The following is a 13,602-nucleotide window of genomic DNA, read 5'->3' on the forward strand; positions in this document are numbered from 1 at the left end:
CAAAGGCCTCATCTGCCTCCTGACAGGCCACTGTTAGAATGTGGTCCTTTTCAATGATTGTTATACTATGGAGCCACAGATGAGCCCAGTTGGACTCTGTAGCCTTTAGGGGACCCTAAGGGTGCCCAGCTGTGGAGCCGCAAATTCATACCTGACCAAGTCAAGCCGAACAGGCCGTCCATTCACTCACTCATTCACATGCCAGGTTAAAACACTGCCTCCCTGCTTTTGGAAGGCCCTGATATCTTCCCCTGCTGGGAAACCCTTATATCTTTCCCTCCTGGGAAGAACCTGATGTCTCCCCTCCTGGAGAGACCCTGATGTCTTCTCCCACTGGGAAGATCCTGACCTGTGTCTTCTAACTGAAGATTAGGGGGTGATCAAGCTCCTCTTCTGTCTGGAGATGGGACCTGACTAGGGGGCTGAGTCCCGGGGCCTTACCTTATCTTGTGGTCCATCCCTCTTATGAGTCTTCTAGGTGGATTACATCTTTGTCCAGCTCAATTATTTTGGGGCTTGAATTTTATGTTTAATGTTAATATTGCCACTCCTAGTTTTTGTGATTTTCATATGCTTATTATATCTTTTACCCCCTGTACATTCTACCTTTCTCTGTGGTTTTTCAAGTATAATACGATAAAAAAAAAAAAAAAAAAGGATGAGTTTTTTTTCAATATGTTTTTTAATCTTTTAATAGTACAATTTAATCAGTGCATACACTGGGTTTACTAAAATAACTGGAGTTACACTTGCCATTTTCATTGTAATTTCTATTTGCTTTCTTATCATTGTGTTTTTTGTTTATTTTATTAGATTGCATTATTTTTGGTCTGTTTTTCTACCTAGTGATTTAGAAGTTTCCAACCTTATTTTTCTTCTTTTCCTAGTAGTTACCCTTACATTTTTTTAAAACAAAACAAATATAAACATATTTCCCTACTCACGTCTACAATCAGCAAGTGTCTCTACGTGCTTATCATGCTATTGGTTCTTCCTAGTTTTACCCCGTACCTGCCTTATCCAGTCAGCCTCACTCTCCTTACCTGTCACACTAAGATCAGCTGGCATTTTATCCCCAGGTGCTTTTTTGCTTTTATTTCATGTATTAATTTTTGTTTAAAATTAACTGTGAATTTTACTGGTTTCTTTGCTCACTACTGTTTCTTGCCTCCCTTGTTCTTGCATTCTTTTTTTTTTTTTTTTTTTGCTGCAATATATTCTTAAATAATTCTTTAGCAAAGTTCTGTGCATGGTCAGATTTGCAAATATTGATCTTTACTTTATCTTCACATTTAAATGCTAATGTAGCAGGGTGTAAAACTCTGAATTTAAATTTTTCTCTCAGAACTCTGAAACTACTTTCACACTATCTTCTAGTATCTAGATTTGTAAGGAATCTAATATTTATCTGGTTCTCCTCCTTTTGTAAATAAGTGACTTTTCTTCTGAAATTTTTGAGGATATTCTCTTTATGTTAGAGTATTTGAAATTTTATCAAGAGGTATATCTAGCTATCATGTATCTATCTATCATCGATCTATCTATCATCTGTCATAACTATCATTCTATCTATTGCCTCTCTATATATCTATCATCTCTCAATCTATTTGTTTACCACATTCATTTCATTTTGGTACTTGGTGAGAACTTTTCATCTGTGACTTTCCTCCATTTGAAAAAAATAATTATCTTTTTAAAATTACTCCTCCTACCTTCACTTTCTAATGATGCTTTTGAAACTTTTTAAGATAGATATTGGACCTCTGAAATAATTTCCACGCCTCTTAATTTCCTTATAATTTTTTTTTATTTTGCCTGTTAGCATTATCTCCTAGGAGATTAACTTTATTTTCCAGATCAAAACTTTTGTCCTCAATCATAACTCTAGATCTTTTACATTTTGGGGAATTATATTTTTAATTTCCAAGAATGCTATCTTGGTCTTTAATGGCTTACTTTGCATTGCAATATAGTTTTATATTATGACTACTATATATTTTCAAATTTCTCTGAGAAATAAAATTATTTTTAGGTTCTTTTCTATTTGCTAAATTATCTCTAGTTTTTCTGATATAGGTTCTTTTAATTGATCAAAACTCTTCCCTTTTATCTGTTTTCTCACTTTCACTTATCTGATGTTTTTTCTAATTTGTACACGTGAATTAATTTAGCACCTAGTTAATTAGAAAAAAAAACTGCGTAGATTTTCTCAGTGTTTGAACAACTCTGTTTCTCAAGAATTGTATCTCCACAGTATGGAAAAGGCTTTTTATAAATTGGCAGAAAGTTTGATTCTACTCGAGGGAGAGCAAGTGGAGAGCAGAAAGTCAAGTTCAATTTTCTGAGTAAGAAGGACTTTGCTCTCTAGGATAGAGAATTTGGGAGTATTTCTCTCTTGGATAGGGCTGCTGTCCTTTGTGTAATCCCTCTCTATCTATTTGGGGATTAAGAGTTGCTTCAAGCTCTTTCATGCTTCTTTCTCAGCTCATAATGTTTCTCACATTCACAGGGATAGTTCTCCCCAGGCTTGTGCTTCACTTACTTTATTATAGAGCTCACACTGCTTGATCAAGTAAGGGGATTAGTGACTAGGGTGAAAGCTACCCTAGAAAGATTCAAATTTGCTCTTTGTTTCAACATGCGGTTAATCAAATAACTAAGTTTCCAAGACTCCTTTCTGTTTTTTGTATTATTCACGCTTGGAGTTGTGTTCTTTATAGAGCCTTGTTCACTTTCGCTATCCTTGTTTAATAATCTTAACAACCTAGCAGTGCGAATAGAGCAAGAATTATTGTTCCCATTTTTTCCAGTAAGAGCTGAAATTCAGAGTGGTAAGTAATTCAACCAAAGCTGATGTGGTAGAAAAGAACCAGTTTTTTAACTCCTCAAGTGGGGCCTCCTTTTTTTTTAATGATCAAAACTAGAGAATCTAGAAAGAGCAATATCTTACTTAAAATGCAATGCGATATAAACAGTTCTCACACCCTGAATTAGCCAAGAAAAAAAATTAAATCGAGGTGATCTCTGCAGATTTTCTATAGAAAATAGAGCTTGGTTTGGAACAGGTTGGAATACTAAGGAGGATGAAAGAAAGAAAAATGAGCTTCTAAATTGGGATCCCTTAGATTTCCAGAAATATTCACAATGACAATTTGCAAAGAACATAAAATTGCAAGCAGTGTGTGTAGTTGCAATTTTAACTTCCAAGCATTTGTCAATTTTAAAACACAGCAATTTCAACGACATTCAAAGGACTGTCAGTGCTCATGAATAAATTGATAAGCAGCTTTGATCTGGCTACAGGTTTCCAGGATAATACAAATGTTTCCAATTATACAGTTGGATGAATTAGAGGAACTTTGTATATGTTTCTGAAGTGTCTGGCCTATGCCAAGCTACATGGACCATTGAGGGAAAAAGAACAAAGTAATTCAAATCATATTCCACTAGCAGATGGTAAGGATGACTCATAAATGTATCTTTGCTTTCTTCCTTCTTCGGAGTCAGGGTTGTAGTTGAACATCCCTGTGATTTTCACAATCTTTCTCCAAGGTCCCTGAGGAAACAGCCTTACAGCCACCGCGCCAGTTTGAAAAACACGTAGAGCCAAAGCCCTGGTAAAGGGCATCAGGTTTATTCCCAGTGGCAGAGCCTAGTGAGTAAAATCAGGGTGAGAAGATGACTGTATGACAGTATATTCCATCTCAGCCTCTTAAAGGAAACTGCTCAGCCTTTAAAGGTGTAGGCATAAGTCTGGTCTCTAAAATTTGTCATCTACTTTCTGTTTTGCAGGCTATACCTTATTTTTATCTTCCCCCTTTTCTCTTGTCGCTTTTTTTTTTCTTTGAATCTTAACTCTCAATTCCTGTATTGTAAACTGTTCTCTTTGAATATCTACATTGTAATTATTACTCTGGCCCTTCCTTTCTCTCCCCTCCCTACCACAGGGTGTGAAGCTGGCCTGCTGACCTCATGCACTGACACTCATAATGAAAGGCATTCGAGTACCTCTCTCCACTCTACATCAACCCACAACAGACGAACCAGTCCAACCACGTCCCCCAAAACCCATTTCTGCCTTCCATTGCAAGTATATGCTCTTAACTCAGGCTGCTATAACAAAATGCCATGGACTGGGTGGCTTAAACAACATATATTTATTTCTCACAATTCTGAAGGCTGGTAAATCCAAGATCAAGGTGCTGGCCAATTTAGTTCCTGGTGAGGTCCTTTTTCCTGGCTTGGTTCTCACAGTGTCCTCACATGACAGAGAGAGAGAGCAAGTTCTGTTCTCTTGTCCTGCTATTAAAAAGTCTCTAATATCATCCTAGGGGGCTCACCCTCATAATGTCATCTAAACCTAATTTGCTCCCAAAGGTCCCACCTCCAAATACCATCACATTCTGGGTTAGGGCTTCATTTATAAATTTGGGGGAACAAAAACATTGAGTTCACAACATATGCTGAGCATCCTGAGTCCTGACAGAATCTCACAAAGATTTTCCATATCCTACCATAGCCAAATACAAGATCGACTACCTAAATTATAAAGTGCACTAATCCAGCATAAGTCATGCAATATCAAAAGACTCTACAATGCTAGAGACCACGGTAGCCTTTTTGGGGCCTTGTTCCAGCCCTTAACGAAGGTTGATTATTGGCACAATTGAACTTATATTATTAAATCTTTTCTACCAAGTGATGCAGAAATAAAGCTGGAATAAGAATCCAGAGACTGTGGTCAGTCCTACCTCTAGCCAGCTATGTTACCCTAATTGTATAGACCGCTAAACACTCCATTGTTCTGGAAATATTCCTTTATCCTGTCTCCTACTCTAGACTGTGGACTCCTCAGGTACAAGGGCCGCCACATGAGCACCTTGTAGTCATAACACCAAGGAAGCAGCAACAAATTTTGTTTGAATGAATGGATAGATTGAGGAATAAAATGAACTGAAATCTACTCCTCTGGATTTAATTTTGCTTCCTTCCTTTCATTTTTTAAAAAACATTTATTGAGTGCTACATGTCAGGCCTTGTGGTAGCAGCTGAAAATGTATAGATTAATTTCTGTCTATGAGGATCTAAACTTTTTAAAAAACATGAATGGCATGGTAAAAAAAAAAAAAACCTCTAAATTCTTCTAATTCAAAAAATTCTAAAATCCACATTTAAAATTCTGGCACTCTGGGAAACTCTTCTGGATAGACTCTATAGATAAAGAAATAATAACAGAAAAAGTAAAGAAACACTAGAATTAAGTGTCAGGAAGCTGATGCAGGTTAGTTGAGTGAGGGAAGGTTAGTTAGTAGTTACAGTAAAGATAATTGGAATACTTTTTGTGGTGATATATATAATATAAAATTTGCCAAGTTTTAACCACTTTAAGTATACAAATTCAGTGACATTAGTTATACTCACAATGCTGTGCAACCATTACCACTTATTTCCAAAATCGTTTCATTACCCTAAACAGAAACTCTGGAAACAGTAAGTAATAACTCTCATTTTCCCTCCCCCAAACTCCTGGGAACTGTTAATCTGCTTTCTGTCTCTATGAATTTGTGTCTTCTAGATACCTCAAATAAGTGGAATCATACAATATTTGTTATTTTGTGTCTGGCTTATTTCATTTAGCATAATATTTTCAAGGTTTTTCCATGTTGTAGCATGTGTCATAACTTCCTTCCTTTTTGTGGCTGAATAATATTCTATTGTATGTATAGTCCACATTCTGTTCATCCGTTTAAATGGTGATGGACACTTCGATTATTTCTGCCTTTAGGCTATTGTGTTAATGCTGCGATGAATATTTGTGTACAAGTATATGTTTGAGTTTCTGGCTTCAATTTTTTAAATATATGTCTAGGAGCAGAACTGCTCAGTCATATGGTAATTCTATGCCGAGCTTTTTGAGGGACTGCCAAACCGTTTTCCCCAGAGTCTACACCTTTTACATTCCCACCCGTAGTGTCAGCATTTCAGTTCTTCCCCATCTTCACCAATTCTTGTTATTTTCTGGGGTTTTTTTGTTGGTTTTTTGTTGTTGTTGTTGTTGTTTTTTTTTAATCATAGCGATCTTAGTGTAAAGTTGTATTTCACTGTGGTTTTGATTTGCATTTTCCTACTGGCCTGTGTCAATTTGGCAGAAATGTGAAATCTTTGCATTGCCTTGGACAGCCTGTCCCTTCATCACTCCTGCCCTAACATCATGTTAAGAATCCCTTGTGTATCAATTGCGAGGAGTAGTGAATTAAAAAGTAAAGTACAGAAAAATGTTTATGAAGTCATGTAATTACTAAGAACATAGCTTTTGGAGTGATTCAAATTTGAATGCTGGCTCTGCCATCCATTAGATTTAACAAGTTACTTAGTCTCTTGGAGCCTCAGTTTCTTTATGGGTAAAATGGGGATTATAATAGTTGTTTTATAAAAATTTTTATAAAAAAGAAATTTGTGTATATAATTGTGTATGTAAAAGTACACGATTATATTTCCTTCTCACAACAATCTTACAAAATTCTACATATATACATTATATACATATATACATATACGCATTTTGTGGTGGTTGTTTCTAGTGCTCAGAGAGAAGAATTTGCTAACCAAGCACATTCTATAAAATTTATAACCTAGAGACTCTTTTGTAAATTTTTCTGACAATGATATTAGCATAGCTGACATGGAAAAAAAATTGGTGGGATGAATTTAAATTTCCAGTAGTGATTTCTAAAACTTTGCCTTAATAAGAACAGACCTACACACTAATATATAGCTTACGTTAAAATCCCAGCAGTTTGAACTTAGTGTCAGAAAGTCCTTTCAATTACGCAAAACTTTTAATTTCTCTTCTTAATTTTAAAGGTAGTTGTCATAGCAACTGCCACACAAAGCTGCAAATGGTCCTAGAGAGCTATTCCACCCAATTTTTCAATATGTTATATAAACATTATACAGTATTTGGCAGAAATACTGCAAGTCATAGTGAAGGGGAGTCCTCCAGGAAGAACTAAAACTGTACTTAGGCAGAAATTTTAAATGGGAAGGATTTTGAGATATATATTCTTGGGAGGAGAAGTGTAGTAGACATGCTAACAAGTCCTTCTAAAAAAGTGAGTGAATTATTGAGATCAAGTAATAATCGACTCAACAGTTAGGAGGAAAATGATGAAATAGGAACTGACAGAATGAGACTGGGAACAATTTCTTCTGTGTTGTCAGATTAGAATTTGCTCAGCTATTACCATCTGGTGATTATAACACTGAGTTCTTGTTATAACAAAACATTTGCTCTGGGGAAAGGTTGAACCCTTAGGGCTTGGGGACTGAAGCAAGGTAAAGCAGACTGTTCGTAAGTGCAGTACAGGCTGCTGTGAGGAACAAGCCAGGATTTCAGCACTTTATTGGTCAAAGTCACACATGATTTTCCAAAGTGCATTGTAGGACGTTTAATTTATTAAAGCCATTAACCTATTAGAAATCTCGGCACCTCGGCTTTAGAGCCTATACTATACTACCTTCGTTGTGATTCTCCAGGAACGAAAGAAGAGAAGGTATTGGTGTTTCCCAAACTCAGAGACCACAATGCCCACATATCTTAGAGTATTTTAAATAAACTGCCTAGTTTTCTTTGGACATGTCTTGACATTCAAGGCTATAGACAGATTAATAGACAGAACCCAAAGTTCTCCCCCTAAAACTGCTTAAGACTCTCCCCTCTACCACCTCACACTCCAAACCATGTCAAATATAGTTTTCAGGTGAATTGTATATGAACTGATTATATAAATTTACCAAATAATTTCCATAAAAAGGAAGAAAATATATTTTCCTAAAATCTAGCTAATTACACCTGTTATATTTGTTATTTATTGTTGTATAACAAATTACCCCAAAATGTAGCAGCTTAAAAGAACAAACACAAATTATTTCACAATTTCTGTCAAGATCCTGGGCATAGCTTCACTGGGTGTTTCTGATTTAAGGTCTCTCACAAGGAGCAGTTAAGCTAACAACCAGAACTAGTATCACCTGGGGCTAGTCTGACCTGAGCTCACTCACTGTGGTTGTTGGCAGGCCTTAGTCACTCACCACTTGCGCCTCTCCACAGGGTGCCTCACAACAGAGCAACTGCCTTGCCCTAGAACAGGCTCCCCAAGAGGCTGTGAGAGTGAACACACCTAAGATGAAAAGCAGTCATTTTATGACCTAATCTCACAAGTGTCATTTCACCACGTCTGCCATATTCTATTTATTAGAAGTGAGGCAATAAGTACAGCCACGCTCAAGGAGACATGATTACCCAAGGGCGTGAGACCCAGAAGGTGAGACTCATTGGGGCCCACATTCAAGGCCGCCTACTGCATATATGTCTCAGAGCTTTTATATAAATGCTACCTCTTAGTCAGCACCTTATATATGCTAAGCTCTGAATTCACATTGTATACCTGATCTCTAATCCTCACAATAACCCTATGGAGCATAATTATTATGTATAATTTGTAGAAAAGGAAAATGAGGATCTGAGAATTTAAGTAACTTTCCAATGATCACATGGTTTATAAATAACAGGGATAAAATTTGAAATAACCTCTTCTGACACCTAGTCCAGTGGCTTTTTCAACTACGTCTCCACACTACTTTAGGTACCTATGTCATTGAATGTATTATCTAAAGGTATAGTAGAATGTTTTACTTGTCAAGCACTAAAATGCAAGTGAAATTTAAAAAGTAACAAAATGTCAAAAGATAAACAAAATATTTCTGTTATCTTGTTTAATGAAAATCTTTCCTTGAGATGAAAATTCATTATTAATGATGCTTTAGTGAAGATATATTTTAATTCTTTTTCCCGAGTAATAGAAGATAAATAAGAATTTTAGAAGTGATGATTCTCCAAATGGAGAAATTCTTAATTTTCAGAACTTGAAGTAATGGGCAGAGGGAAATGGTTAAAGATTCTCTTTGTAAAGTATAAATGCATACAGCTTAGTTTAAGAAGCATATATCACATGCAATTCATGGTCAATATTTCTATCAAATATTCTTTGTCAGGGAACCAGGAGTTTTATTTTCACTGGAATTGGTGCAGAGCAGAAAAGGAATATTGTGTTTATCCTTTGAGATTTTCTCTGTACTATGTCCGATTGATGAGAACAGAAACAAATACTGTCCAGGAACAGAGAATGAGTTGAAAGCATCAGAGATATGTGTTTTCTATCATCATAATTGGATTTCACCACTGCAATCACATTCCAGAATGATGATATCAGTGATGACAGAGACATAACATGTCTCTGGCTTTCTAGAATACAGATAGGTGCTACAAATCTAAATGTTTAAAGTGTTCTGGATTAATCGGGAGAATGTGGCAGGAGTTGGAAAGAGAGTGAATATTATTCAACCTCCGTTCATTGAAAAAATCCAAACCTGACACAATTAACTTTTTTAATTGTTATTAATTTAATCCATTGTTATAAGATACTAGGTGCTATTGTGGATAAACTCAAGGTTTGGGGAGAGACCAAAGTGAAACTAGGACACAATTACATTTTGACTCCATATCTATTACCCACATTCCCATCATTCCAACTCTGCCCTCTACCTTGGCCACTCTTACAAGGTGATGCAACAGGGAATAACATTATGTTCTCAACTTCTTTCTGTTTCCAGCAAAAACCGACCTATTCTGAGTCCCATCCTCTCAGATTCATTGCCTGCTAAGATGTTAAGAGGCACTTTAAACAAAGAATATCTTAGTTGATAATGGCAGAATGTTCTTCCTGTTACAGTACCAGCAAAACTTCTTATAACATAGACCTCAGTTATTTTGTAACCAATGAAAGTGACTCACATATGGATCACCTACTCAAAATATTCCCCTCAAAAGACTTGTGCAGATATCAGTGATTTAATACTTAAACTCAGAGTATCTGAGAATAAGGTACCCTACCATCTTAGTAAGAAGGGAGAGAGAAGATGGAGGTAGTCAGAGTGAAAGCCATGACCAGAATTTAAAGTGAGCATTTATATTGTCTGTTCTGCTACAATATAATAGTCATTGATAGAGATCATCTAGATAGCATCACATCATTAAAAATTACATTATAAAAATAATTGTGTCATTGGAAAAAAAGAGCTAGGAGCTAAGAAAATTTTAACTTTTAATGATAATGTGATCTTTCCTAGAGGGATTTAAAAAACGATGTTTTTAAGAATATAAGAACATATTCTTATTTCAATTTAGAGATAATAATGTGTATATGCAATTTGACTAGAACAAATCTAATTAACATTTTTAAAAGCCTGGGATAGTATATAAGATTAGAAAAATGTATTGTTTTCTAAATTATCAAAATAGATTGCTCCACAGAACCCAAGGTTCAATGTAAATTACACAATTCCAAGTGAGCAGCCACTCAAACACAAAGCAGCTCTGTGTTGCTATGTCATATGCATGGGGTAGCATGTCTCTATCAAGCATTTAACTTATGGCTTTAAAATGTTCTCTTTCTTCTCTACTCTGTTGAGAGAGAGCTTAGGAAGCCCCCATGTCATCCTTGGGAACAATTCTTATCATTGAGACAAAGAGATTCCTTTTCTCCCGTAAGGGAGTAGGAATTTAAGAACTCTCTGGAGGTAAAAAGTCCTCTTATTATAAGGGCAATGAAAGTAAAGAGACTTTTGTGTTTGAGGGTCTGAATAAGATGAGCTGCCCATCCTAGAGAGGTGGCTCCCTTAGAGTGAAAAGGAAGAGTGGTTTTCCCAGTAGAGACAAATTTCTGACCCACTTCTTGCAACACTCCTTGAGTGGCTGGCACCTTGGTAGAATGGCTGTTGCTGGGACTAAATGAGTCAAGAACTAACAGCTGTGACCTGGATAGCCAAAATACGAGATACTCTTGGCGGTGGGAGGCACTGAGGAATCTGAGTCATCAAAGATTGCTGACCATCCGAACTGACAGGGTAGGATGGATTTCCAGCCTCGACTCCATGGGCAGTAAAAAGTAACGGCAGGGCCAGCTGATGAGATCTCAGATCTTCCCCCTCCCATCCCACAATTTGGGTGTGGAAGTTGAGTAGATCTCACTCCTCATAGATTTAATATGTTTCCTAGCTTTTTTGACCATCTAAAGGGAGATGACACTTAAAAAAAAAAAAGTGACACTAAACCTGATGCCAAACTGATGTATCAAAGTTTGAGTTTAATTTGATTTGTAAAATAAAAGAGATATAAATATATTTAAACATCAGATTTGTATAACAAGGAATATTTTTGTAAGTACAAGTATTTTTTATACCTGTATTTCTCTACCTATTGTAAAATAACTCCCAGAGTAATCACTTGAAAGATGGATACATTCCACATGCAAAACATATTTCCTAATTCAATTATCACATTTCAGCTAATAGGCATTATTAAGTCTGTCAATGCCCTCTGGACAAATACTATCAGGAACATATTCACAGTTAAACAAGTCAAGTTTATTGCTTATTGCACTGAGGGAAAATGTACAACATTGAACTGGGGGAGACTCAGGAAGAAGACATCAGAAAAATTTGCTATTGGATTTGGAATTGTATTATGTGATTTGGGTAGAACTTAAAGAACTGGGACTTTATTCTGAATTAGATGCTCTCAGGAAATGGGGGTAATCTAAATTATTTATTTTAATTAATTTTATCTGGAAGGAGGGAGGACTAGACCAAAGCAAAGCTATAATTGGTAGGAAGCAGCAGTCACTCATATTAACCAAGGTAGATAGATGTTTAGTCATTTTTGTGGTTTGGACAATGTTAGGATTTTGCTCTGTGTTCAGACATGGTTAATAGAGTTGTTTTGTTTTTGTCTTGATTCATCATGTTCACAGTTGCTTTGTCTCATGTTGATGTTCTGTGAAATTGTTTATATTCAACAAGAGAACACCAAGGCCTAGATGATAATACCCAGCCAGCTCCCAGGTGTCAGGCTGCTTTTCTCTTTCTCGTGTCTTTATCGATATCAATGATATGCCAACGCATAACCCAAAGTATGAGAGCTGAGTCATATATGGGAGAGAAAATCAGAAGTCAGGAATGTATAATCAGATGGATATAAAATCTGAACAGGAGTTGGTCAAAAATAAGAGAATGGCACCATGAGTGGAACTGTATCACCCCAAAAAGATATGTTGAAGTCTTAACCTTCAGAATCTCAGACTGTAAACTTATTTGGAAATAAGGTCACTGCAGATGTAATTAGTTAAGTTAAAATGAGGTCCTACTGGCATAGGGCGAGCCCTATAATCTAATAAGACTAATGGTCTTATAAGAAGACAGCCAAGTGAAGACAGAGACACACAAGAAGAAGATCTTGTGATCATGAAGGCAGAGGTTGGAGTGATACAGCTGCAAGCTGAGAACACCAAAGATTGCCAACAAACCACCAGACATGAAGAAGAAACAGGAAGGATTCTTCTACAGATTTCAGAAGGAGCATGGCCCTGCTAATACCTTGATTTTGGACTTCTAGCCTCTAGAACTGTGAGACGATAAATTTGTTTTCTTAAGCCACCCAGAGTGTGGGACTTTGTTACAGCTGCCCTAGGAAACTAGTATAGATGGCCAAAATAACTCCCAACGGTAATATGGTGCTTTATTGAATGAGACACTCTACTAAGTGAATGTGGGTCTGGTTGGCATAAAAGGTCAGAATCCACAATGATCTAATTTTAATATTTGGGGAACAGTTGCCATTTGGGGCTATTGTAAAGACAGTCTTGGTTGAAGGTTCCTTTCTTAGGTTCATTTGAATCATTGTCTTTAAGGAATTGTCTAATGAATGCCAGGTTTAAGAGAAGTTTGCATACTTGGAAAACCTGGGATAGGAAATAGTAGATAGTATAGTAGATAGTAATGAGAGTAGACTGTAATAATAGTAGATAGTAATAATAGTAGACAGTAATAATAGATAGTATAATTATCTTTCTGCCTCCATACTCCTCTTTTTGTGTCTATCTCACTGTCTCTGTCTCCATCTCCATCTCTCTCTCTCTCTCTTTCTCTCTCTGTCTCTGTCTCTGTCTCTCTCTCTCTCTCTCTCTCTGTCTCACTCTGTCTCCCCACATAACTTACCTTGTCCATCTGCAGACTATATAACCCTACTCCTAGCTCCTTCAGGCTCAGCAACCCATCACACCTGCATCAAGAACCTTAATTTAAATGTCCCTGCATTGAGTTAACCTCATTCAGGTCCTGTCTTGATTTTTTTTTTTTTTGTCTATATTACTACACTAGAACTTCTCCTTCTTCCCTTAGTGTGTGCTTTTGCTTTGTTCCAAGACTAGCAACTTCTCCTTCATGACTGAACTTATCTGGAATCTCATAAAGTTTCTGGTACATATAAGCTATCAATAAATGACAACTTTTTCAGGGAACAAATTTTATGATCAATATATAGATTGCAGACGATGAAAATGAGACTTACGGTGCTAAGTGAACCAGCCTAAGGTAATAAAATTAAGAAAGAATATAGGTTAGGCTTGTATCCAGATCTTCTGATCAAGATCCAAGGTACTTTCCAATGGGCTAAAGATTCCTGAATGAACTCTTCAATTACCTACA

General features: G+C 36.4%; 1 long non-coding RNA gene across 1 annotated transcript in view; it reads left to right on the forward strand.

Annotated features, from left to right (window-relative positions):
• Nucleotides 1-13,602, forward strand: part of LOC111740783 — a 105,776-nt gene that overhangs the window by 73,706 nt on the left and 18,468 nt on the right. The window lies entirely within an intron of this gene.

Source organism: Pteropus vampyrus, unplaced genomic scaffold (assembly GCF_000151845.1).
Source record: "Pteropus vampyrus isolate Shadow unplaced genomic scaffold, Pvam_2.0 Scaffold68, whole genome shotgun sequence".
Taxonomy (NCBI): domain Eukaryota; kingdom Metazoa; phylum Chordata; class Mammalia; order Chiroptera; family Pteropodidae; genus Pteropus; species Pteropus vampyrus.